Raw genomic sequence first — 24775 nt, 5'->3', positions numbered from 1 at the left:
TGAAGATGAGGTGGACATCTTGCCTCTGTAGAGCCAGTTTGTGCAAGGAGAGATTAATTGCTTCTTTTTTGGGGGGGGTCCAAACCAACCCGTCATATCAGTCACAGTCGTGTGGCAGACCCTGTCACTGAAATGATGGGTTGGTTAAAGTGTGCATGTCCTGTTTTGTTTATACAACATAAGGGTGGGTGGGAGGGCCCAAGGATAATTCCATCTTGCACCTCTTTTTTCTTTTCTTTTTCTTTGCATCATGTGCTGATTGGGGAGGGTTTTTTGGAAGGGACATCCTGCGTGACACTGCAGTGCCACTCCTAGATGGGCCCGGTGTTTGTGTCGGCCACTAGGGTCGCTAATCTTACTCACACAGCTACCTCATTGCGCCTCTTTTTTTCTTTGCGTCATGTGCTGTTTGGGGAGGGTTTTTTGGAAGGGACATCCTGCGTGACACTGCAGTGCCACTCCTAGATGTGCCCGGTGTTTGTGTCGGCCACTAGGGTCGCTAATCTTACTCACACAGCTACCTCATTGCGCCTCTTTTTTTCTTTGCGTCATGTGCTGTTTGGGGAGGGTTTTTTGGAAGGGACATCCTGCGTGACACTGCAGTGCCACTCCTAGATGTGCCCGGTGTTTGTGTCGGCCACTAGGGTCGCTAATCTTACTCACACAGTCAGCAACCTCATTGCGCCTCTTTTTTTCTTTGCGTCATGTGCTGTTTGGGGAGGGTTTTTTGGAAGGGCCATCCTGCGTGACACTGCAGTGCCACTCCTAGATGGGCCCGGTGTTTGTGTCGGCCACTAGGGTCGCTAATCTTACTCACACAGCTACCTCATTGCGCCTCTTTTTTTCTTTGCGTCATGTGCTGTTTGGGGAGGGTTTTTTGGAAGGGACATCCTGCGTGACACTGCAGTGCCACTCCTAGATGGGCCCGGTGTTTGTGTCGGCCACTAGGGTCGCTTATCTTACTCACACAGCGACCTCGGTGCAAATTTTAGGACTAAAAATAATATTGTGAGGTGTAAGGTATTCAGAATAGACTGAAAATGAGTGTAAATTATGGTTTTTGAGGTTAATAACACTTTGGGATCAAAATGACCCCCAAATTCTATGATTTAAGCTGTTTTTTAGTGTTTTTGGAAAAAAACACCCGAATCCAAAACACACCCGAATCCGACAAAAATAATTCGGTGAGGTTTTGCCAAAACGCGTTCGAACCCAAAACACGGCCGCGGAACCGAACCCAAAACCAAAACACAAAACCCGAAAAATTTCAGGCGCTCATCTCTACTGTGCATATCTATACGCAGAATCATGCGATAAACTGTAAATAGCCACCGGAATGTAGATCATAAAATACTGTACATCTGGATACCAAACACTAAGTCCTAACACTGCTCCATCCCCTCACACCATGTAAAGATGAATAGCTCCATTGTTTACCTTTAATATGTATGCAAGTTGCTGACAATGTGTATGGAGACTATGGGCAATATTTACTAATATTCGTGTTTGTGTCGGTTTGTGTAGTGTTTAAGCTCGTCTTGCATCGGGTGCATTTTCATGCAACTTTTTGAAACTAGGGGGGTAATTCCAAGTTGAGCGCAGCAGGAAATTTTTTAGCAGTTGGGCAAAACCATGGCCCTCATTCCGAGTTGGTCGGTCGCAAGGCGAATTTAGCAGAGTTGCTCACGCTAAGCCGCCGCCTACTGGGAGTGAATCTTAGCTTCTTAAAATTGCGACCGATGTATTCGCAATATTGCTATTACAAACTACTTCGCAGTTTCAGAGTAGCTCCAGACTTACTCTGCCTGTGCGATCAGTTCAGTGCTTGTCGTTCCTGGTTGACGTCACAAACACACCCAGCGTTCGCCCAGGCACTCCCACCGTTTCTCCAGCCACTCCTGCGTTTTTTCCGGAAACGGTAGCGTTTTCAGCCACACGCCCCTAAAACGCCGTGTTTCCGCCCAGTAACACCCATTTCCTGTCAATCACATTACGTTCGCCGGAGCGAAGAAAAAGCCGTGAGTAAAAATACTTTCTTCATAGTAAAGTTACTTGGCGCAGTCGCAGTGCGAACTTTGCGCATGCGTACTAAGCGGATTTTCACTGCGATGCGATGAAAAAGAACGAGCGAACAACTCGGAATGAGGGCCCATGTGCACTGCAGGGGGGGCAGATATAACATGTGCAGAGAGATTAGATTTGGGTGGGTTATTTTATTTCTGTGCAGGGTAATACTGGCTGCTTTATTTTTACACTGCAAATTAGATTGCAGATTGAACACACCACACCCAAATCTAACTCTCTCTGCACATGTTATATCTGCCTCCCCTGCAGTGCACATGGTTTTGCCCAGTTGCTAACAGAATTCCTGCTGCGATCAACTTGGAATTACCCCCTATATACGTCAAGTTACGAAACAGTCGACTTTATGGTTTTCGTATTTTCCGATGTCGATGCCAGTCGGGTTTTTTTGGCACATTTACGGCCGTCATTGTCGTTTGCGTACATATTTTTGTTTTTTTTTTGCTATTTTTTTTTCTAAGTTAAACGCGGCAGGGTTTTTTTTCCCCGCGGCCGCATTTTCACTTTTAGTTTTGTTTTTCATCCACGTTCGTGATTGGTTGTGTTTCAGATGGTAGGAGTGTCTGTGCGCAACCATATAAATACGCCCCAAACCGTCCGCACCTAGTGGGTTTAGTTAGTGGTGAGGAGGGAGGTTGTGCTGTGGAGGTTGGTGAGTAGTTGGTTTGGTGAGGAGTTTTGTGGGCGATTTCTGAGTGTAGTATTGTGTTTGAAAGTAGTCTTGTCAATCTTGTAGTCTTGTTTTTTGTGGTTTTGTCTCATTTTTGGTCCAAGTTTTATTTATTTATAGTCCCTTGTCACTGTGTGTGTGTGTGTGTGTGTGTGTGTGTGTGTGTGTGTGTGTGTGTGTGATTTGTGCAGTGGTAGTGGAGGAGTGTTTTTTTGTCTTTTGATTTTTCAGTGTTAAGTGTTTAGACACACAATTATGTGTGACTCACAGGTGGGTGAGGTGGAGGGTGTGAGTGAGGGGGAGGAGGTCGGTCAGGTGGAGGAGGTGAGTGTGAGTGAGGTTAGTGAGGTGGAGGAGGTGGGTGAGGTTGCTGCAGCAGCCTCAACTGACAGTGATAGTGACAGTCAGAGTGCTCCGCAGCCACGCACCACTACTAAGACTGGGCGGAATGTCCAGCAATAATGTTTTCCTTTTGGACATTTTTCATTATTGAATTTGGACTATGTTTTATATTTAGTTTTTCCATGTGCAATGTTTCCAAAACAGTGGTTGTCATGTTAGAGGCTGGAGTAGTGGAAAGTGGTTTGGGAACCACTTACATGTGTAATGTCATTATTACTGAATCTAAAATATTGTTTGATAAATTCACTATTTGTTTGTTCATTTTGAGTTTGTATTTGTACCCTGACACAACACTGCAGTGTAATTTTTAAATTTGTGTTTTGTTTTTGTTTGGCTCATATAGTGGTTATGTGTGTTTGGAGTGCCACATCACAGAGCAATTTATATATTGCATCTGGAATATTTTTTCTTTCATTACAAAATGAAGATGTGTGTGTTTTTGGTTGTTAGTGTATGTATTTTTACTTGTGTCCTATGTCAGTGTCCTGTACATGTTTTCCTGTGTTGCACTTTCCATAGTGCATATGGCTATTGGACAATGTTTCTTGTTTTATGTAGTTGTTTTTTGGTTTCCGGTCCTTATGTTTTTGTTAAAAATAAAGCAAGCATTTATTTAAGAATAAATGTTTATAAACATAATGGGTGGATGTATCAACAGTAGCATGAATCCATGTTTTTTTATTATATTTTTACAGTGTTAGAAAAAAGCTGTACTACTCATCCTACAGTAACTCCCATCACATCTGATGATGATGATGATGCTGCGGAAGCAGGTAAAGTGTCCATTGTAGTATAGGGTATGTTTGTAAAGGAATGGCCATAACAAAATTTCACTTTCAATAATAGGTCCATCAAAAGAAGTCTGGAGCAGCATAAGTGGGACTTCTGTAAGACACCACCACAAAAAAACCTGTGGCAGCAAAGAAAGCAAGGTCTGATGTCCAGGGCCAACCACAGCAGGCTACACCGCCACGAAGAATATCCACAGTATGTTCGGTCCCCACACTCCAAATTTTGGACACACCTCCAAGACGTCAACCACACTCCCCTCATCTTGATTGTGAGTATCAAACTGAAATAAATGTAAACAATTTCAGACCATAATCAAACTTTTTCTTAACCGCATTAACTCAAAGCACATCAAAATCTTATATACTTACCAAAGTAAGTAAAACATGAAATGGAATCCAAGCAAAATGGCCTTGTCCACATCCAGTAAAGATATGTATGTCCACTTGAGCCATACAATAGCACATTGTGTGTAAGAAGCTGCAACAGAAACTCATGTTTATTTTTTGAGAATAGTTTGGTGGTTTAACAAATTTGCGCATGTGTGTTTGATCTCACATTGCCAAATACATATAAAAACATTACTATGTTTGTTTTAGAAAAGCTATAAGGTAACACATTATGGATTACAATGTGTTTTTATGGTGGAGTATGTCTGATCTACAATAAAACTAAAGTGTTTGCTTTCACAATGAAGTAACCAGACACATTTGCCACAAACAGGCATATGTATGTATTTCAGTTCACAGTGATGATGTTGCTAGGCAGAATATCTGAAAGCAACAGTGAATGACATGTGTTCCATGTGTAGTGATTTGTTTTCATTTATCAAACATATGGATAGCTAACGGATATTTTTACAACATTTCAGCTTCTAGTCCTGGAAACAGCATCCCTCCGCAACAACAGCAACACAGTGACATGGATGAGACAATAATCTTAGAAATGCAGCCATTAATCCAAGGAATCAGCCCCCCAGCACCTGTGAGTACACCACCACAGCAAAGCACACCACCACCACAACACAGCCCAACAACACCAGTAACACAAGGCCCTGATCAGGTATTTTGGACCATTTGGGCTAGACAGCAGGCCACTAATGAAGATTGCATGCGTAGGCAGACACAAATGTTTGCAAGCCTACCATGTCACCTCAGAAGAATAACCAGAAATATGAGTAGACAAAATTAACAAACCTCGAGAATTGGCAATAGCATGAAACTCATGCGTACAGACATTACACAGGTCATCGCCAACTTACGGCGCATAATGGAAGAACAGCACAGATTAATGGAAGACAACAGCAAAGTTATATGAACATTTTTCAAAACAATCAAAAGATAAATGAAAGTTTATTCTGAATTGTAGACAATCAAAATGCTGCTACACGTGAACTCAATGCCACCCTCACTAACCTGAATGAAACACTCAGATCCATGCACCAACAGCAAATAAGCAGCAGTTCTGGTACGACTACTCCAAATATCACGCCAGTCTCATCACCAACAAGACGCTCCACCAGAGCACGACAATATGACATTGCTAAAGGCAAAGGGCAGGACAAGCAGGCACCCAAAAAAAAATAACAACAACAAATTAATTTATACATTTCAGATAAGTTAATCAAAATAGTTAGTAATTGTATGTTTGCCAAAATATATATAACACTTAGCTCCTTGACAATTTATACAACATCATTAATTATAAGTGATACAAACAACAACATGAAATGTGTACGCACATTTATTGTTTAACATCTTTGATTTTTTTTGTAGAGGGTAATGTTGTTAGAGCTGCACATACATGTTAGCAGGAAGTAACCAGACCACTTGATTTTTTTCTAATCATTACTCTTTCTAGATTCCAATCATTCTCCTATCCTGCACACACAATCATTGACAGGCAGCCACCATATGTTTAGCATGAAGTAACCAGCCCACTTGATTTTTTTCTAATCATTACTCTTTCTAGATTCCAATCATTCTCCTATCCTGCAGCCAATACAAATTACAATGTGATTGTTAACTCTTTTACATTTCTTCTCTGTACAACATTACAAGATTAATACAATTTAGTTGCCTAAAAAGCTTTTAATATGTTGTCAATGAATTCAGATATTTCAGTGCCAAATTGAATGTCATTATTGTTGGGCCATGTTTGTGTGTGTTAAAAATGAGTAATAATGTTGTTACACATGATGCAAAAACCAAAAAAATATGTAATTTTTAACCAAAAAACTAATAATGCGTATAATAATGTATATATGTGGCAAACTGTGTATTTACTGACAAATCAGCAAGTTTACTGCAGCAAACATTACGAAATAAATAATTTTTTAAGATAGTAAGTTTGTTGCCCTTAAATACGATGGAGCATCACACATAGGGACACATGTATTCCTCAAGGCTAACATATTATATGTTGAGGAGTGTTTATTTAGAAGACAGGTTCTCAAACTCGGCCCTCAGTAACCCACACAGTGCATGTTTTGCAGGTCTAATCACAGATTCACAAGTGACATAATTAGCTCCACCTGTGAACCTTTTAAAAAGTGTCTGTGAGTAATTTATACACCTGTGCTTTTACTGGGTTACGTGGAAAACATGCACTGTGTGGGGTCCTGAGGGCCGAGTTAGAAAACCTGTGCATTAGGACGTAACACACAATCATAAAGTAAAAGACTAAATGGATTATGTGTGCTTGTAATAAATTAGCAGTGCAAGTTTACGAACACTTATCCAGACTTAATGCATGCCACTCATAATCTGTTGTTTTGAGTTTTAAAATAAACACAATACACATGCGACATTTGTTTTGTATAAAGCGAGGGTATGTTTGCATGTCTCAAGGAGACAGACACATTCTGAGTAATGGTGTTTAAATTAAAAATTGGCCAACATCTATTTATGATTACACAACAAATGAAATAAGCAAACCAAACGTACCTTAGAAATAGCGAGTGATGAGCTCTTGCCTAACCTGCCTCCCTACATCTGTACTCCAAGTATCACCAGATGTTTCTAATTCTTCTGCTTGCTGGCTGCTTTCTTCATCCTCCTCCTCCTTCTCAACATGTGGCAGATGTTGCAAACACATGTTATGAAGAAAGCAGAACACAATTTGAGTCACCTTCGAGGGACTATACAACAAAAGGCCACCAGACTTATCCAGACACCGAAACCTAGATTTCAGCACACCAAAACATCTTTCTATCACATTCCGCGTAGACTTATGTGCATGATTGTAATTGTGTTCAGCAGGGGTATCAGGTCGGGACAATGGAGTTAGAAGCCAAGAGAAACAGCCATATCCTCCATCACCTAAAAGACAGATATAGTAACGTGATTCATGTTAAGATACAGCAACACATAAGTAACACATTGTGGGGCAGATGTATTAACCTGTAGAAGGCATAAGGAAGTGTTAAACCAGTGATATGTGCAAGGTAATAAAGGCAGCGGACAATCTGATCCTAAATGTTCATTTACATATAGGAGCTGATTGGCTGGTGCCTTTATCACCTTGCACATATCACTGGTTTCACACTTCCTTATGCCTTCTACAGGTTAATACATATGCCCCTGTATTTGGACAAAGTATACGCAGCCCTACACATATCAAATTACATACCCAGCAGCCATCCATCTGGCATTTGTCCATCCTCAAACTTATCAAAGAGGGATGACTGATTGAGGATGAAGGAGTCATGGCAGCCCCCAGGGTAACCAGCAACAACACTCATTATTTTGAGATTTGCATCACAAACCACCTGCACATTTGTGGAGTGCTCTAGATGTCGATTAGTATAGATGTGCTGCCTGCCCCTAGGTGGTCTCAGCTGAATGTGTGTGCAATCTATGGCTCCAAGCACATTGGGCATGCCAGCCAGCTCATAGAAATCTACCCCGACGACATGCCACTGAGACTCCTGGGTAGGGAAGCAGATTGAGGCATCGATGTGGGGCTGCAAAACAGCTAACACCTGTGTGTATATTTGAAAGAACAATAAACATGAGATTTTAGGACCGAACTGGCCACCGAGAAATAAAAAATAAAAAAAAGAGGTAGTTAGGTATACATCACCTGTGTTAATATTCTCGAAAATGAGGGCTGTGAGATTCCTATGACATCCCCAGACACAGCCTGAAAGCTGCCAGTAGCCACAAAGTGCAACACAGCCAGGAGTTTGTGCAGGCCTAAGACAGAGCGAGAGCGTGCTGTCTCAGGGTCTAGGCCCAGTTTGACAAGGTCATACAGACGGAAAATGTTATTACGATTTAGACGGAACATCTGTATGACCGTATCACTAGAGATGTGCACTTGAAATTTTTCGGGTTTTGTGTTTTGGTTTTGGGTTTGGTTCTGCGGCCGTGTTTTGGGTTCGACCGCTTTTTGGCAAAACCTCACCGAATTTTTTTTGTCGGATTCGGGTGTGTTTTGGATTCGGGTGTTTTTTTCAAAAAACACTAAAAAACAGCTTAAATCATAGAATTTGGGGGTCATTTTGATCCCAAAGTATTATTAACCTCAAAAACCATAATTTCCACTCATTTTCAGTCTATTCTGAATACCTCACACCTCACAATATTATTTTTAGTCCTAAAATTTGCACCGAGGTCGCTGGATGACTAAGCTAAGTGACCCTAGTGGCCGACACAAACACCTGGCCCATCTAGGAGTGGCACTGCAGTGTCACGCAGGATGGCCCTTCCAAAAAACCCTCCCCAAACAGCACATGACGCAAAGAAAAAAAGAGGCGCAATGAGGTAGCTGTGTGAGTAAGATAAGCGACCCTAGTGGCCGACACAAACACCTGGCCCATCTAGGAGTGGCACTGCAGTGTCACGCAGGATGGCCCTTCCAAAAAACCCTCCCCAAACAGCACATGACGCAAAGAAAAAAAGAGGCGCAATGAGGTAGCTGTGTGAGTAAGATAAGCGACCCTAGTGGCCGACACAAACACCGGGCCCATCTAGGAGTGGCACTGCAGTGTCACGCAGGATGGCCCTTCCAAAAAACCCTCCCCAAACAGCACATGACGCAAAGAAAAAAAGAGGCGCAATGAGGTAGCTGTGTGAGTAAGATAAGCGACCCAAGTGGCCGACACAAACACCGGGCCCATCTAGGAGTGGCACTGCAGTGTCACGCAGGATGGCCCTTTCAAAAAATACTCCCCAAACAGCACATGACGCAAAGAAAAATTAAAGAAAAAAGAGGTGCAAGATGGAATTGTCCTTGGGCCCTCCCACCCACCCTTATGTTGTATAAACAGGACATGCACACTTTAACCAACCCATCATTTCAGTGACAGGGTCTGCCACACGACTGTGACTGAAATGACTGGTTGGTTTGGACCCCCACCAAAAAAGAAGCAATTAATCTCTCCTTGCACAAACTGGCTCTACAGAGGCAAGATGTCCACCTCATCATCATCCTCCGATATATCACCGTGTACATCCCCCTCCTCACAGATTATCAATTCGTCCCCACTGGAATCCACCATCTCAGCTCCCTGTGTACTTTGTGGAGGCAATTGCTGCTGGTCAATGTCTCCACGGAGGAATTGATTATAATTCATTTTAATGAACATCATCTTCTCCACATTTTCTGGATGTAACCTCGTACGCCGATTGCTGACAAGGTGAGCGGCGGCACTAAACACTCTTTCGGAGTACACACTTGTGGGAGGGCAACTTAGGTAGAGTAAAGCCAGTTTGTGCAAGGGCCTCCAAATTGCCTCTTTTTCCTGCCAGTATAAGTACGGACTGTGTGACGTGCCTACTTGGATGCGGTCACTCATATAATCCTCCACCATTCTTTCAATGGTGAGAGAATCATATGCAGTGACAGTAGACGACATGTCCGTAATCGTTGTCAGGTCCTTCAGTCCGGACCAGATGTCAGCATCAGCAGTCGCTCCAGACTGCCCTGCATCACCGCCAGCGGGTGGGCTCGGAATTCTGAGCCTTTTCCTCGCACCCCCAGTTGCGGGAGAATGTGAAGGAGGAGATGTTGACAGGTCGCGTTCCGCTTGACTTGACAATTTTCTCACCAGCAGGTCTTTGAACCCCAGCAGACTTGTGTCTGCCGGAAAGAGAGATCCAAGGTAGGCTTTAAATCTAGGATCGAGCATGGTGGCCAAAATGTAGTGCTCTGATTTCAACAGATTGACCACCCGTGAATCCTTGTTAAGCGAATTAAGGGCTCCATCCACAAGTCCCACATGCCTAGCGGAATCGCTCCGTGTTAGCTCCTCCTTCAATGTCTCCAGCTTCTTCTGCAAAAGCCTGATGAGGGGAATGACCTGACTCAGGCTGGCAGTGTCTGAACTGACTTCACGTGTGGCAAGTTCAAAGGGCATCAGAACCTTGCACAATGTTGAAATCATTCTCCACTGCGCTTGAGACAGGTGCATTCCACCTCCTATATCGTGCTGAATTGTATAGGCTTGAATGGCCTTTTGCTGCTCCTCCAACCTCTGAAGCATATAGAGGGTTGAATTCCACCTCGTTACCACTTCTTGCTTCAGATGATGGCAGGGCAGGTTCAGTTGTTTTTGGTGGTGCTCCAGTCTTCTATACGTGGTGCCTGTACGCCGAAAGTGTCCCGCAATTCTTCTGGCACCGACAGCATCTCTTGCACACCCCTGTCGTTTTTTAAAAAATTCTGCACCACCAAATTCAAGGTATGTGCAAAACATGGGACGTGCTGGAATTTGCCCAGATTTAATGCACACACAATATTGCTGGCGTTGTCCGATGCCACAAATCCACAGGAGAGTCCAATTGGGGTAAGCCATTCCGCGATGATCTTCCTCAGTTGCCGTAAGAGGTTTTCAGCTGTGTGCGTATTCTGGAAAGCGGTGATACAAAGCGTAGCCTGCCTAGGAAAGAGTTGGCGTTTGCGAGATGCTGCTACTGGTGCCGCCGCTGCTGTTTTTGCGGCGGGAGTCCATACATCTACCCAGTGGGCTGTCACAGTCATATAGTCCTGACCCTGCCATGCTCCACTTGTCCACATGTCCGTGGTTAAGTGGACATTGGGTACAACTGCATTTTTTAGGACACTGGTGAGTCTTTTTCTGATGTCCGTGTACATTCTCGGTATCGCCTGCCTAGAGAAGTGGAACCTAGATGGTATTTGGTAACGGGGGCACACTACCTCAAGAAATTGTCTAGTTCCCTGTGAACTAACGGCGGATACCGGACGCACGTCTAACACCAACATAGTTGTCAAGGCCTCAGTTATCCGCTTTGCAGCAGGATGACTGCTGTGATATTTCATCTTCCTCGCAAAGGACTGTTGGACAGTCAATTGCTTACTGGAAGTAGTACAAGTGGGCTTACGACTTCCCCTCTGGGATGACGATCGACTACCAGCAGCAACAACAGCAGCGCCAGCAGCAGTAGGCATTACACTCAAGGATGCATCGGAGGAGTCCCAGGCAGGAGAGGACTCGTCAGAATTGCCAGTGACATGGCATGCAGGACTATTGGCATTCCTGGGGAAGGAGGAAATTGACACTGAGGGAGTTGGTGGGGTGGTTTGCGTGAGCTTGGTTACAAGAGGAAGGGATTTACTGGTCAGTGGACTGCTTCCGCTGTCACCCAAAGTTTTTGAACTTGTCACTGACTTATTATGAATGCGCTGCAGGTGACGTATAAGGGAGGATGTTCCGAGGTGGTTAACGTCCTTACCCCTACTTATTACAGCTTGACAAAGGCAACACACGGCTTGACACCTGTTGTCCGCATTTCTGTTGAAATACTTCCACACCGAAGAGCTGATTTTTTTGGTATTTTCACCAGGCATGTCAATGGCCATATTCCTCCCACGGACAACAGGTGTCTCCCCGGGTGCCTGACTTAAACAAACCACCTCACCATCAGAATCCTCCTGGTCAATTTCCTCCCCAGCGCCAGCAACACCCATATCCTCCTCATCCTGGTGTACTTCAACACTGACATCTTCAATCTGACTATCAGGAACTGGACTGCGGGTGCTCCTTCCAGCACTTGCAGGGGGCGTGCAAATGGTGGAAGGCGCATGCTCTTCACGTCCAGTGTTGGGAAGGTCAGGCATCGCAACCGACACAATTGGAGTCGGACTCTCCTTGTGGATTTGGGATTTCGAAGAACGCACAGTTCTTTGCGGTGCTACTGCTTTTGCCATCTTGAGTCTTTTAATTTTTCTAGCGAGAGGCTGAGTGCTTCCATCCTCATGTGAAGCTGAACCACTAGCCATGAACATAGGCCAGGGCCTCAGCCGTTCCTTGCCACTCCGTGTGGTAAATGGCATATTGGCAAGTTTACGCTTCTCCTCCGACAATTTTATTTTAGGTTTTGGAGTCCTTTTTTTACCGATATTTGGTGTTTTGGATTTTACATGCTCCGTACTATGACATTGGGCATCGGCCTTGGCAGACGACGTTGCTGGCATTTCATCGTCTCGGCCATGACTAGTGGCAGCAGCTTCAGCACGAGGTGGAAGTGGATCTTGATCTTTCCCTAATTTTGGAACCTCAACATTTTTGTTCTCCATATTTTAATAGGCACAACTAAAAGGCACCTCAGGTAAACAATGGAGATGGATGGATACTAGTATACTTATGGATGGACTGCCGAGTGCCGACACAGAGGTAGCTACAGCCGTGGACTACCGTACTGTGTCTGCTGCTAATATAGACTGGATGATAATGAGATGAAATCAATATATATGTATATATAATATCACTAGTACTGCAGCCGGACAGGTATATATATTTATTATGTAATGACTGATGACGGACCTGCTGGACACTGTCAGCTCAGCAGCACCGCAGACTGCTACAGTAAGCTACTATAGTAGTATGTATAAAGAAGAAAGAAAAAAAAACCACGGGTAGGTGGTATACAATTATGGATGGACTGCCGAGTGCCGACACAGAGGTAGCTACAGCCGTGGACTAACGTACTGTGTCTGCTGATAATATAGACTGGATGATAATGAGATGAAATCAATATATATGTATATATAATATCACTAGTACTGCAGCCGGACAGGTATATATATTTATTATGTAATGACTGATGACGGACCTGCTGGACACTGTCAGCTCAGCAGCACCGCAGACTGCTACAGTAAGCTACTATAGTAGTATGTATAAAGAAGAAAGAAGAAAAAAAAACCACGGGTAGGTGGTATACAATTATGGATGGACTGCCGAGTGCCGACACAGAGGTAGCTACAGCCGTGGACTAACGTACTGTGTCTGCTGATAATATAGACTGGATGATAATGAGATGAAATCAATATATATGTATATATAATATCACTAGTACTGCAGCCGGACAGGTATATATATTTATTATGTAATGACTGATGACGGACCTGCTGGACACTGTCAGCTCAGCAGCACCGCAGACTGCTACAGTAAGCTACTATAGTAGTATGTATAAAGAAGAAAGAAAAGAAAAAAACCACGGGTAGGTGGTATACAATTATGGATGGACTGCCGAGTGCCGACACAGAGGTAGCTACAGCCGTGGACTAACGTACTGTGTCTGCTGATAATATAGACTGGATGATAATGAGATGAAATCAATATATATGTATATATAATATCACTAGTACTGCAGCCGGACAGGTATATATATTTATTATGTAATGACTGATGACGGACCTGCTGGACACTGTCAGCACAGCAGCACCGCAGACTGCTACAGTAAGCTACTATAGTAGTATGTATAAAGAAGAAAGAAAAAAAAAACCACGGGTAGGTGGTATACAATTATGGATGGACTGCCGACACAGAGGTAGCTACAGCCGTGGACTAACGTACTGTGTCTGCTGATAATATAGACTGGATGATAATGAGATGAAATCAATATATATATATATATATATATATATAATATCACTAGTACTGCAGCCGGACAGGTATATATATTTATTATGTAATGACTGATGACGGACCTGCTGGACACTGTCAGCTCAGCAGCACCGCAGACTGCTACAGTAAGCTACTATAGTAGTATGTATAAAGAAGAAAGAAAAAAAAAAAAAAACACGGGTAGGTGCTAGGTGGTATACAATATTATATATATATTATATACAATTATATATATATATATATATATATATATATATTAAACTCATAAACTGGTGGTGATTATTAAACTGGTGGTCAGGTCACTGGTCACACTATCAGCAACTTGCAAGTAGTACTCCTGAGTCCTAAGCAGACAATCACAATATATATTATACTGGTGGTCAGTGTGGTCACAAACAATGGCAGTGTGGCACTCTGGCAGCAAAAGTGTGCACTGTACGTTATATGTACTCTTGAGTCCTGAGTCCTGCTCTCAGACTCTAACTGCTCCCCACTGTCAGTGTCTCCCCCACAAGTCAGATAATACAGTCACACTATCTCTATCACTTCAGCAAGTACTAGTAGTAGTAGTACTCCTCCTAATGCTCCCCAAAATTACTACTGTGTCTCTCTCTGTCTCACTCTCTTCTCGAATCTCTATAAACGGAGAGGACGCCAGCCACGTCCTCTCCCTATGAATCTCAATGCACGTGTGAAAATGGCGGCGACGCGCGGCTCCTTATATAGAATCCGAGTCTCGCGATAGAATCCGAGCCTCGCGAGAATCCAACAGCGTGATGATGACGTTCGGGCGCGCTCGGGTTAACCGAGCAAGGCGGGAAGATCCGAGTCGCTCGGACCCGTGTAAAAAAAACTGAAGTTCGGGCGGGTTCGGATTCCGAGGAACCGAACCCGCTCATCTCTACGTATCACCGGACAATGCGTTCAAGTTTAAACACCCCCTAAAAAAACGAGGCCTGCGCAGCCTCCGCGGAACCTGTACAACCTGCTGACCATGTTCAGTTTGTTGGCCCTGGTTACTTACAGGCTGATGTCTGAGTCTGAGGAATCCCACAGCACACAAAATATCACTGGTCCACAGTCCTGATGCCATTTCTGAGTGGAGGTGGATTGAATTGGGCCTATCATCCTTTTATAGGCATCCGTATTCAGGTGTGATTGATTCTTGAGTTGCAACACATGTAAACACGGCTGAAAAAAGCAGGTCTATTTTTTTGCCGCTTTTTTTAGCGAATCGCAAAAAAATACGACCGCAATTGAGCACTCGGAGACTAACACCCAAATACGAATGAATAGTGAATACCTGTGTTGTATGAAATAATAGCTGCGTTTGACCGATGGTCTATTCATTCGTATTTCTGAACTTTGAAAATAAAACCATTACGAATAGTCCAAACACTGCCGAGATTGGTGCTTAGTGAATTCCCGTGTTACTGCCGTGCGTGTATGCGCACGGCAGTAACGTGCACAAACAGAGGCCACTCTGTTTGGAGTTTGTATGTTGTGTGTATGTAATATTTTTGACTTTGACAACATCCATTATGCAATCACAATACATAAAAAAGTAGTCAGCAATGGAATTTTAACCTTTAAGTGTACCATTCATCACATATAACATATCAACTGCTACATGAATTGTGTACATCAATATCACCAGAGGCAGAACTCTGGGAGGCAACGGAGTCAGCTGCCGCCGGGCTCCTGCTTTGAAGGGGGGCACCTCCATGTGTTCAGCGACATTAATCAATTAAGTTAATTGACAGCAGCCGGTATCCCTTCCACAGCCGACTTCCCCATTAGTCACTGCACCTTACAAAACACACCCTCTTTATTATAGATACACTGGAAGCAGATACCTTACTGATGAAGCTATTTGCTCCTATAAAGGAACATGAGAATACTAACTATATGAAGATTTCTCTGACAATTACAAGTAACTTCATATAGTTAGAATTCTCATACTTCCTATGCAAGAGCAGATAACTCCATCAGTAAGGTGCATGCTTCCAGTGTAATAGGTTGTGGGTGCTAATCCTGGGTATGACACTTGCAAATGAATTGTCAGAGAAATAATCAGCATTGTGAGTGATTGAGCAGATCTATGTAGTGTGTGGCTGGACCCCTACATAGTTCCGCCTAGTTGCAATGGTTTTGTAGTAGCTTCATATAGTTAGAATCTGCAGACTTGCTATGCAGGAGCAAATGTGTGTGTATACATATATATATATATATATATATATATATAAAGGGGTGCACCAATATTTTCCTTGCCTCCGGGCAACTGGGACAAACTTACACCACTGAATATCACCATTACAGGTGACAACTTATGCAGATAGGTGTCTATAAAGTGACAGCAGCCAAGAAGAGGGGAAGACATATTTTGGCGTAATATATATTGAATAATGCATCACGCAGTCCTTTATTTCTTTTCATGGACTGCATGTTACATATTATTAATGTGAATAAAATGCCTTTCGAGCACCATAAATTTAGAGGGGAAAAAAACAATCTAATAAATAATTAGCATTTCCATGTATTTCACCATAACACCTGTTGCCCAAGTAAATTGATTCACGTAGCATTTTAATTAAAAAAAAAGTTTTCTACGAATTGCCTTTTAGCTTAAAATTAAGTGCTCCACACTTGCTATTTAAAATCCTCTCTACTAAATCATTCTGAACGAGATGTTGCATCCTGAAATTAAACACAACTCATAAATATCACCTACTGATGTATGTGTTCTCGCAATTACAGCAGCAATCAAGTGTGAACCAATAAAGTATAGATTTCTGTTTCTCTGCAAAGAATACTTACAGACTCCTAAACTGTAATCTCTCGAACCTCGTGCAGTAAAGAGATTTGGCAAAATCAGGATTATTTGATGCTTAAAATAATCGACGACACACATGTATGTTAGCATGGGAGAATAGAAAATAACTCTATATTCTTACATAGATTTGTAATCATTACTACTATAAAGAAGCCGTGCTATCTCTCTGTGTATACAGTAACATAGTGCTGTGAGTCCTTATTATAGAACACTGAAACAGATATACAGTACTATTTGACCATTTAATAACTGCTGATGTGTCCTCATACACTGTGACTTTAGTCACCTCTGTTAGCGCTCTAGCTCCTGGGCGTCTTGGCTGTACCAAGCGTCTTTTCTTCTTGAAATGTGCATCTTATACATATGTCTAAAACAACTGGATGTGACAAAACTGCTTTGCTAAATTGCATTGATCAATTTGATATGCAACAGTCGTACATTTGATATGCAACACTTGTACATCTGATATGCAGCACTTCTGTGTGTGAATGAGTCTGAATCTGTATACTAGGGGTGTGCGCCAGGCTGTTTTTCGGGTTTTGTGTTTTGGATCTGGATCTCCTTCGTGTTTTGGCTCCGTATTGGTTTTGCCAAAACCACCTTTGTGGGTTTCGGTTTTGGTTTTGGTTCTGAAATTTTGTTTTTTAATAATCATACAAACAGCTAAAATAACAGAATTTGGGGTTGCTTTTGTTACTACAGTATTATTAATCTCAATAACATTTCCAGTCTATTCTGAACACCTCACAGTTCACAATATTGTGTTTATCCAGTTTAGGCCAAAAGGTTGCACCAAAGTACCATATATACTCGAGTATAAGTCGACCCGAATATAAGCCGAGGCACCTAATTTTACCACAAAAACCTGGGAAAACTTATTGACTCGAGTATAAGCCTAGGGTGGGAAATGCAGCTCTAGCCGTACACAGCCCTCATAGTGCAAGATATGCCCTCATACTGCCAGATATGCCCCCACAGTGCCAGATATGCCCTTATGCTGCCAGATGTGCCCTCATGCTGCCAGATATGCCCCACAATGCCAGATGTGCCAGATATGCCCTCATGCTGCCAGATATGCCCCACAGTGCCAGATGTGCCAGATATGCCCCACAGCGCCAGATATGCCCTCATGCTGCCAGATATGCCCCACAATGGCAGATGTGCCAGATATGCCCCAGAGTGCCAGATATGCCCTCATGCTTCCAGAGATGCCCCACAGTGCCAGATGTGCCAGATATGCCCCACAGTGCCAGATATGCCCTCATGCTGCCAGATATGCCCCACAATGGCAGATGTGCCAGCTAAGCCCCACAGTGCCAGATGTGCCAGATATGCCCTCATGCTGCCAGATATGCCCCACAGTGCCAGATGTGCCAGATATGCCCTCATGCTGCCAGATATGCCCCACAGTGCCAGATGTGCCAGATATGCCCCACAGTGCCAGTTACATAGGCGTGCGCAGACACTGACAGGCGGGTGCCGCTCCGGACTCCCCCCCCCCTCCATGGCATAATAGTGTTCTGTCACCTCCCCTGTCCTGGATATAGACTGCTTAGCTGGGCCGCCCAGGTGAGCAGACTTTGGGCCGCCCAGGTAAGCAGTCTATTTCCAGGACAGGGGAGGTGAGAGAACACTATAATGTCGTGGAGGGGGGGGGGGGGGGGAGTCCGGAGCGGCACCCGCCTGTCAGTTTTTGCACACGCCTATGGCCAGTTACTTACCCTCCGTCGCTCCCGCACTGTCTTCTGAAGGAGGAACACGGAGGGCACAGAGCGCGGCTCTCCTGTGTCCCTCCTGCATCAGCGGCATTTGTGTGTTAAAGGAAGTGCCGGTTCGTGCACTTCCTTTAACACACACACGCCACTGCCGCCGGAGATGCAGGAGGGACACAGGAGAGCCACGCGCTGTGCCCTCCGTGTCCCTCCTAAATACTAACTCGAGTATAAGCCGAAGTGGATTTTTCAGCACAAAAAAAAGTGCTGAAAAAGTCGATTTATACTCGAGTATATACGGTAGCTGGATGACTAAGCTAAGCGACAGCAGTGGGCAGCAAACACGTGGCTGTTAACAATATATTTTTAAATGCTGTAATCATATTAAAATTATTTTAAAATTAGGATCAAGTTCTACTGTGCCTCAAAGATATCTTTGACATGGAGAAGGTTCACTAATCACCCGATAAAAAATAATTTTAAAATTAGGATTCAATTTTTCTGTTCCACAAAGATATCTTTCACATGCAGAAGGTTAGTTATATTAATTTAATTTAAATTGAATTCATTTATATTTCTTATTACAAGTTGAGTATCCCATATCCAAATATTCCAAAATACGGAATATTCCGAAATACGGACTTTTTTGAGTGAGAGTGAGATAGTGAAACATTTGTTTTCTGGTGGCTCACTGTACACAGACTTTGTTTACTACACAAAGTTATTAAAAAATATTGTATTAAATGACCTTCAGGCTGTGTGTATAAGGTGTATATGAAACATAAATGCATTCTGTGCTTAGATTTAGGTCCCATCACCATGATATCTCATTATGGTATGCAATTATTCCAAAATACGGAAAAATCCGATATCCAAAATACCTCTGGTCCCAAGCATTTTGGATAAGGGATACTCAACCTGTAATAATATTAATTTGAATTATTCACAATGTTGTGATAAGAAGTATTATGAAAATAGGACAATAAGTTATAACATATAAATTTGAGCTATGGACACAGCATCCTGAAATGGACAAGCACGTCTGGATGTATACTGGAAGGATACAGCACAAAATATATATAAAGAAAGATATATTTTATTTTGGGTGGACTGACAGAACACCCCTAGATGGACAAAGCAGCTGCAGTCCCTGAATCAGAGGCGGAACTACCGCCAGTGCAACCAGTGCGTTGCACTGGGGCCCGCCACTGTCCAGGGGCCCAAAGCATGTAATGAGTCAAACTGACTCATTACATGCCGCTGTGTGCTGTGCAGAGGCGGAACTACCGCCAGTGCAACCGGTGTGTTGCACTGGGGCTCGCCACTGTCCAGGGGCCCAAAGCATGTAATGAGTCAAACTGACTCATTACATACCGCTGTGTGCTGCGGGCAACCGCTGCCCACAGCACACAGCCGCCCGGACAGGAGAGGAGAGGAGAAGCGGTACGGGGGAGAAGGAGGAGGAGGGAGGTGGAGGAGGGAGCCACAGCAGCGCTGTGTTACTGGTTGAGGCGCTGCTGCTGCTGTCCCTCTGCTTCACTGTAGGCTGTCTTCCGAGAACAGCCTATAGTAAAGCAGAGGGGCGGCAGCAGCAGCGCCTCCACCAATAACACAGCGCTGCTGCGGCTCCCTCCTCCTCCTCTCCTGCCTGGGAATCGTGACCAGAAGCTGCACCGAGGAGCCTGAGCCAGCGGAAAGGGTAAGTATAATTTTCTTTCTTTCTTTCTTTCTTTCTTTCTTTCTTTCTTTCTTTCTTTCTTTCTTTCTTTCTATCTACAAAAAGGGGGATTGTCTGCCGCAATGTGTAAAAAGGGGGAATCTGCCTGCCGCAATGTGTAAAAAGGGGGAATCTGCCTGCCGCAATGTGTAAAAATGGGGAATCTGCTTGCCGCAATGTGTAAAAAGGGGGAATCTGCTTGCCGCAATGTGTAAAAAGGGGGAATCTGCCTGACGTAATGTGTAAAAAGGGGGATGCTGTCTTCCGTAATGTGTAACAAGGGCACGCTGTCTGGCGTTATGTGTAAAAAGGGCACGCTGTCTGCCGTTATGTGTAAAAAGTGCACGCTGTCTGCCGCTATGTGTAAAAAGGGCACGCTGTCTGCCGTTATGTGTAAAAAGGGGGACGCTGTCTGCCGTAATGTGTAAAAAGGGGGACGCTGTCTGCCGTAATGTGTAAAAAGAGGAATTCGTCCACCGTAAGGTGTAAAAGGGTCTCTACCTGGTGTAGTGGTGCTACTGTGCGGCGTAATTTGAATAATGGAGACTACTGTGCACCGTTTTATGAATTGGTATTATTTTGCGGCCACACCCCTTCCCCACGAAGCCACGCCACTATGAATTTTTGCGCGCGCCTACGGCGTGCACTGCCCCTGTTTTACATGCTGGGGTGGGGCTCCGATGCCGTTTCTTGCACACAGTGCTAAAATGTCTAGTTACGGCACTGTTGCTAGGTATCCATTTCTCTGGCCCTGAGCAGGTCCCCCTCACCAGATCCTCTCCAGGGGTGAGGGGGTGGACTTGGATGGGATGGGGGGCCCAAAGCATTTTGTCACACCTGGGCCCACCGCTCGCTAGTTCCGCCACTGCCCTGGATGCAGTCCATGGATGTACACTGGGATGACACAGCATCAAATATTAATTTAAATCAAAATATATATATTAATTTTCACCCACTGTGGTTACAGTGTTGCACAAATGAGTCAATATGTATTATTATTTTTTATATCACACTTCAGTTACAGTGTCGCACAAATGAGTAAAAAATATGTATTATTTTTTTATATCACATACCGGCGGTTACAGTGTTACACAAATGAGTCAGAAATAGTATTATCACAGTACTTATGAAGATAAAATAAAAATTGTATAGTATACTGGAGTACAGCACAAACAAAAAAAATATTTTTTTTTATAATTATAATTTTAGGCTTTTTGTTTTTTAACTTTTATTATTTTAATTTTACACTTGGGTGGAGCCCCTGGATGGATGGACAGATCACCCATTTCAGGTACAGCAAACAGAGCACCCCTTTTTTTTATACAGCAGCTGGAGAGAGCACCCCTTTTTCAGATACAGCAGAGAGAGCACCCCTTTTTCAGATACAGCAGGCAGAGAGAGCACCCTTTTTTCAGATACAGCAGAGAGAGGACCCCTTTTTCAGATACAACAGAGAGAGCACCCCTTTCAGATACAGCAGACAGAGAGAGCACCCCTTTTTCAAATACAGCAGACAGAGAGAACACCCCTTTCAGATACAGCAGACAGAGGGAGCACCCCGTTTTCAGATACAGAAGACAGAGAGAACACCCCTGTCAGATACAGCAGACAGAGAGAGGGTACCCCTTTTTCAGATATAGCAGATAGAGAGAGCACCACTTTCAGATACAGCAGAGAGAGAGAGAGCACCCCTTTCAGATAGAGTAGACATGGAGAGCATCCCTTTCAGATACAGCAGGCAAGGACAGCACCCCTTTTTTCAGATACAACAGACAGAGAGAGCCCCCCTTTCAGATACAGCAGACAGACAGAGCACCCCTTTCAGACAGAGCACCCCTTTCAGATACATCAGAAAGAGCATCCCTTTCAGATACAGCAGACATGGATAGCACCCCTTTCAGATACAGCAGACAGGGAGAGCACCCCTTTTTTGCAGATACAGCAGACAGAGAGAGCACCCCTTTCAGATACTGCAGACAGAAAGAGCACCCCTTTCAGATACTGCAGACAGAAAGAGCACCTCTTTCAGATACAGCAGACAGAGAGAGCACTCTCTTTCAGATACAGCAGAGAGAGCACCCCTTTCAGATACCGCAGAGAGATCACTACTTTTCAGATACAGCAGAGAGAGCACCCCTTTCAGATACAGTAGACAGAGGGAGCACCCCTTTTTCAGATACAGCAGAGAGAGCACCCCTTTCAGATGCAGCAGAGAGAGAGAGCACCCCTTTCAGATACAGCAAAGAGAGAGAGCACCCGCCCCATGCTAGACAACACAGTACTGAGCCGGACACGTCCGTCCAGTACACTCTCCACAGCTGAAGATGGCGCTGATCACCGGGGATTTATATAGAATCTAAAACCCGCGAGAATCCGACAGCGGGAAGATGACGTTTGGCATCGCTTTGGGACAGGGTTGCCTACCCTCCCGCATTCCGCGGGAGGCTCCCGTTTTTTACCTGACCCTCCCGCTGCCCCGCTAAACCTCCGGTTCCTCCCGGTTTTTCAATGCTTTCCGCCGAAAATGCGGTCTGCGCATGCGCGATCCGGAATGACAGGGGGTGGGGCCTCAACCGCGACGTCATGAAGTGGATCCTCTCATATTCCCACCCGCAGTAGTAGCTCATTTCAATAACAACATGCAGCCAATATAATGACGCCGTCCGTGCAGGCCACGCCCCCAGCAGATTGCAGTTTTGTGAGTGGTTGAATGCTGGGGGGGTGAGGCCTGCACGGACGACGTAACGATAAGGGCGGCACCCATTTAAATGAGCCACAGACGAGGACGGGACGGGTATGTGCTGTGGGGAGCAGAGGCCGGCTTTTAAATCAAAAACATCCCCTCATGAGGTTGCGCTGCGGATCCCGTGAAAGCGGGCGAAAATGACAGTCAATTAGGGTCCGGGAGCAGAAGCCTGTATTTAAATAAACGACACCCACTCATGACGTCATTGTGCTGGCCCCGCCCCTTGCCATTCAGGACTCGCACATGCGCAGAGTGCATTTTTGTGAGTCCTGAATGCTGGGGGGGTGAGGCCTGCACGGCGATGTCACGATAAGGGCGGCACCCATTTAAATGAGCCACAGAGGAGGACGGGACGGGTATGTGCTGTGGGGAGCAGAGGCCGGCTTTTAAATCAAAAACATCCCCTCATGAGGTCGCGCTGCGGATCCCGTGAAAGCGGGCGAAAATGACAGTCAATTAGGGCTCGGGAGCAGAAGCCTGTATTTAAATAAACGACACCCACTCATGATGTCATGGTGCTGGCCCCGCCCCTTGTCATTCAGGACTCGCACATGCGCAGATTGCAATTATGCGAGTTCTGAATGCTGAATGAGTCACTTATACCGGCCACTGCAGGTTTCTGGGTGGAATGGATGTTGCTGGTGACCGCATAAGGTAAAAAATCGACGGTCACTAGCATCAGAGCCTGAGGCAGGAGCAGAGTGGTGGTCTCTCGCTCACCCCTCTAGTAGTATATACTATTGCAATTAAAAGTTTATTAATTAATTTAAACTGCAACTGCCACTGCAGGACACACCCCTGATTTGAAATAGATACGCCCATAGGTGGAGCTAGACACGCCCCTTGGGTGGACATGGCACGCCCACTCAGTGGCGTGCCACACATTTGCTAACATCTACAATCTCCCTGAAACTACTTTTCAAAAGTAGGCAAGTATGCTTTGGGATCCGAGTAAGGTGGGAAGTCCTGAGCCAGACTCTGCTCGGATCCCAATGTTCGGGTGAGTATGGCTCTCCGAGAACTGAACCCACTCATCCAGTGGCGTAAATTTGTCCCAGTCGCCCCCGGAGGCAAGATAAGTGTTGGTGCCCCCTCCACCCCAATACAATACATACATAAATACACACGCACACACACACACACACACACACACACCCGACACCCCTCTACACACACACATGTATATATTATATGCACACACATAACCCTGGCAAATAAAAATAAAAAAAAACACTGTAAATATACATTGGAGGGACACCCTTGCAGCAGAATTATATATAAGCAATTACTTTTGACAATGTCAAATGTTTTGAAGGGTTAACTCACCACTGTGTGAGAGTGCTGGGCTGCAGACAACACTGTGGAGATAAGAGAAACAGAAGTGCAGAGACTGAGAGAGAGTTTACTTTCACTTTCTGCTCTCACTGCACGCACAGCGAGGGACCACGGGGATAGTTTCTGACAGCCGTGCTGAGTGAGATAGTGAGTGTTGGGATTCGGGCTGCATGTTGATGTGTGCGCAGCGCTGGGGGACAATGGAGGAAGTGCCCCTACACTCCTGGAGCCCGGCGGCAAAAGACTCCGTTGTCTCCCGGAGTTCCGCCTCTGCACTCATCTCTACTCTATACCATACTTGCCTACTTTTGAAAAGTAGTTTCAGGGAGATTGTAGATGTTAGCAAATGTGTGGCACGCCACTGAGTGGGCGTGCCATGTCCACCCAAGGGGCGTGTCTAGCTCCACCTATGGGCGTATCTATTTCAAATCAGGGGTGTGTCCTGCAGTGGCAGTTGCAGTTTAAATTAATTAATAAACTTTTAATTGCAATAGTATATACTACTAGAGGGGTGAGCGAGAGACCACCACTCTGCTCCTGCCTCAGGCTCTGATGCTAGTGACCGTCGATTTTTTACCTTATGCGGTCACCAGCAACATCCATTCCACCCAGAAACCT

General features: G+C 44.5%; 1 long non-coding RNA gene across 1 annotated transcript; it reads right to left on the bottom strand.

The window, feature by feature from the left end:
• Window positions 1–3812: 3812 nt before the first annotated feature.
• Window positions 3813–24296, bottom strand: LOC134957874 (uncharacterized). Its single transcript, XR_010186775.1, has 4 exons — window positions 24149–24296; window positions 6889–7263; window positions 4315–4423; window positions 3813–4226 (listed from the first exon to the last, which is right to left on the bottom strand). It is a non-coding gene; the product is annotated as an uncharacterized LOC134957874 (long non-coding RNA).
• Between the last annotated feature and the right edge of the window lie 479 nt (window positions 24297–24775).

Source organism: Pseudophryne corroboree, chromosome 9 (assembly GCF_028390025.1).
Source record: "Pseudophryne corroboree isolate aPseCor3 chromosome 9, aPseCor3.hap2, whole genome shotgun sequence".
In the NCBI taxonomy this organism is placed as follows: Eukaryota; Metazoa; Chordata; class Amphibia; order Anura; family Myobatrachidae; genus Pseudophryne; species Pseudophryne corroboree.
Note: the sequence above shows the minus strand (reverse complement) of the source record. Positions and strands in the feature narration are given on the sequence as shown.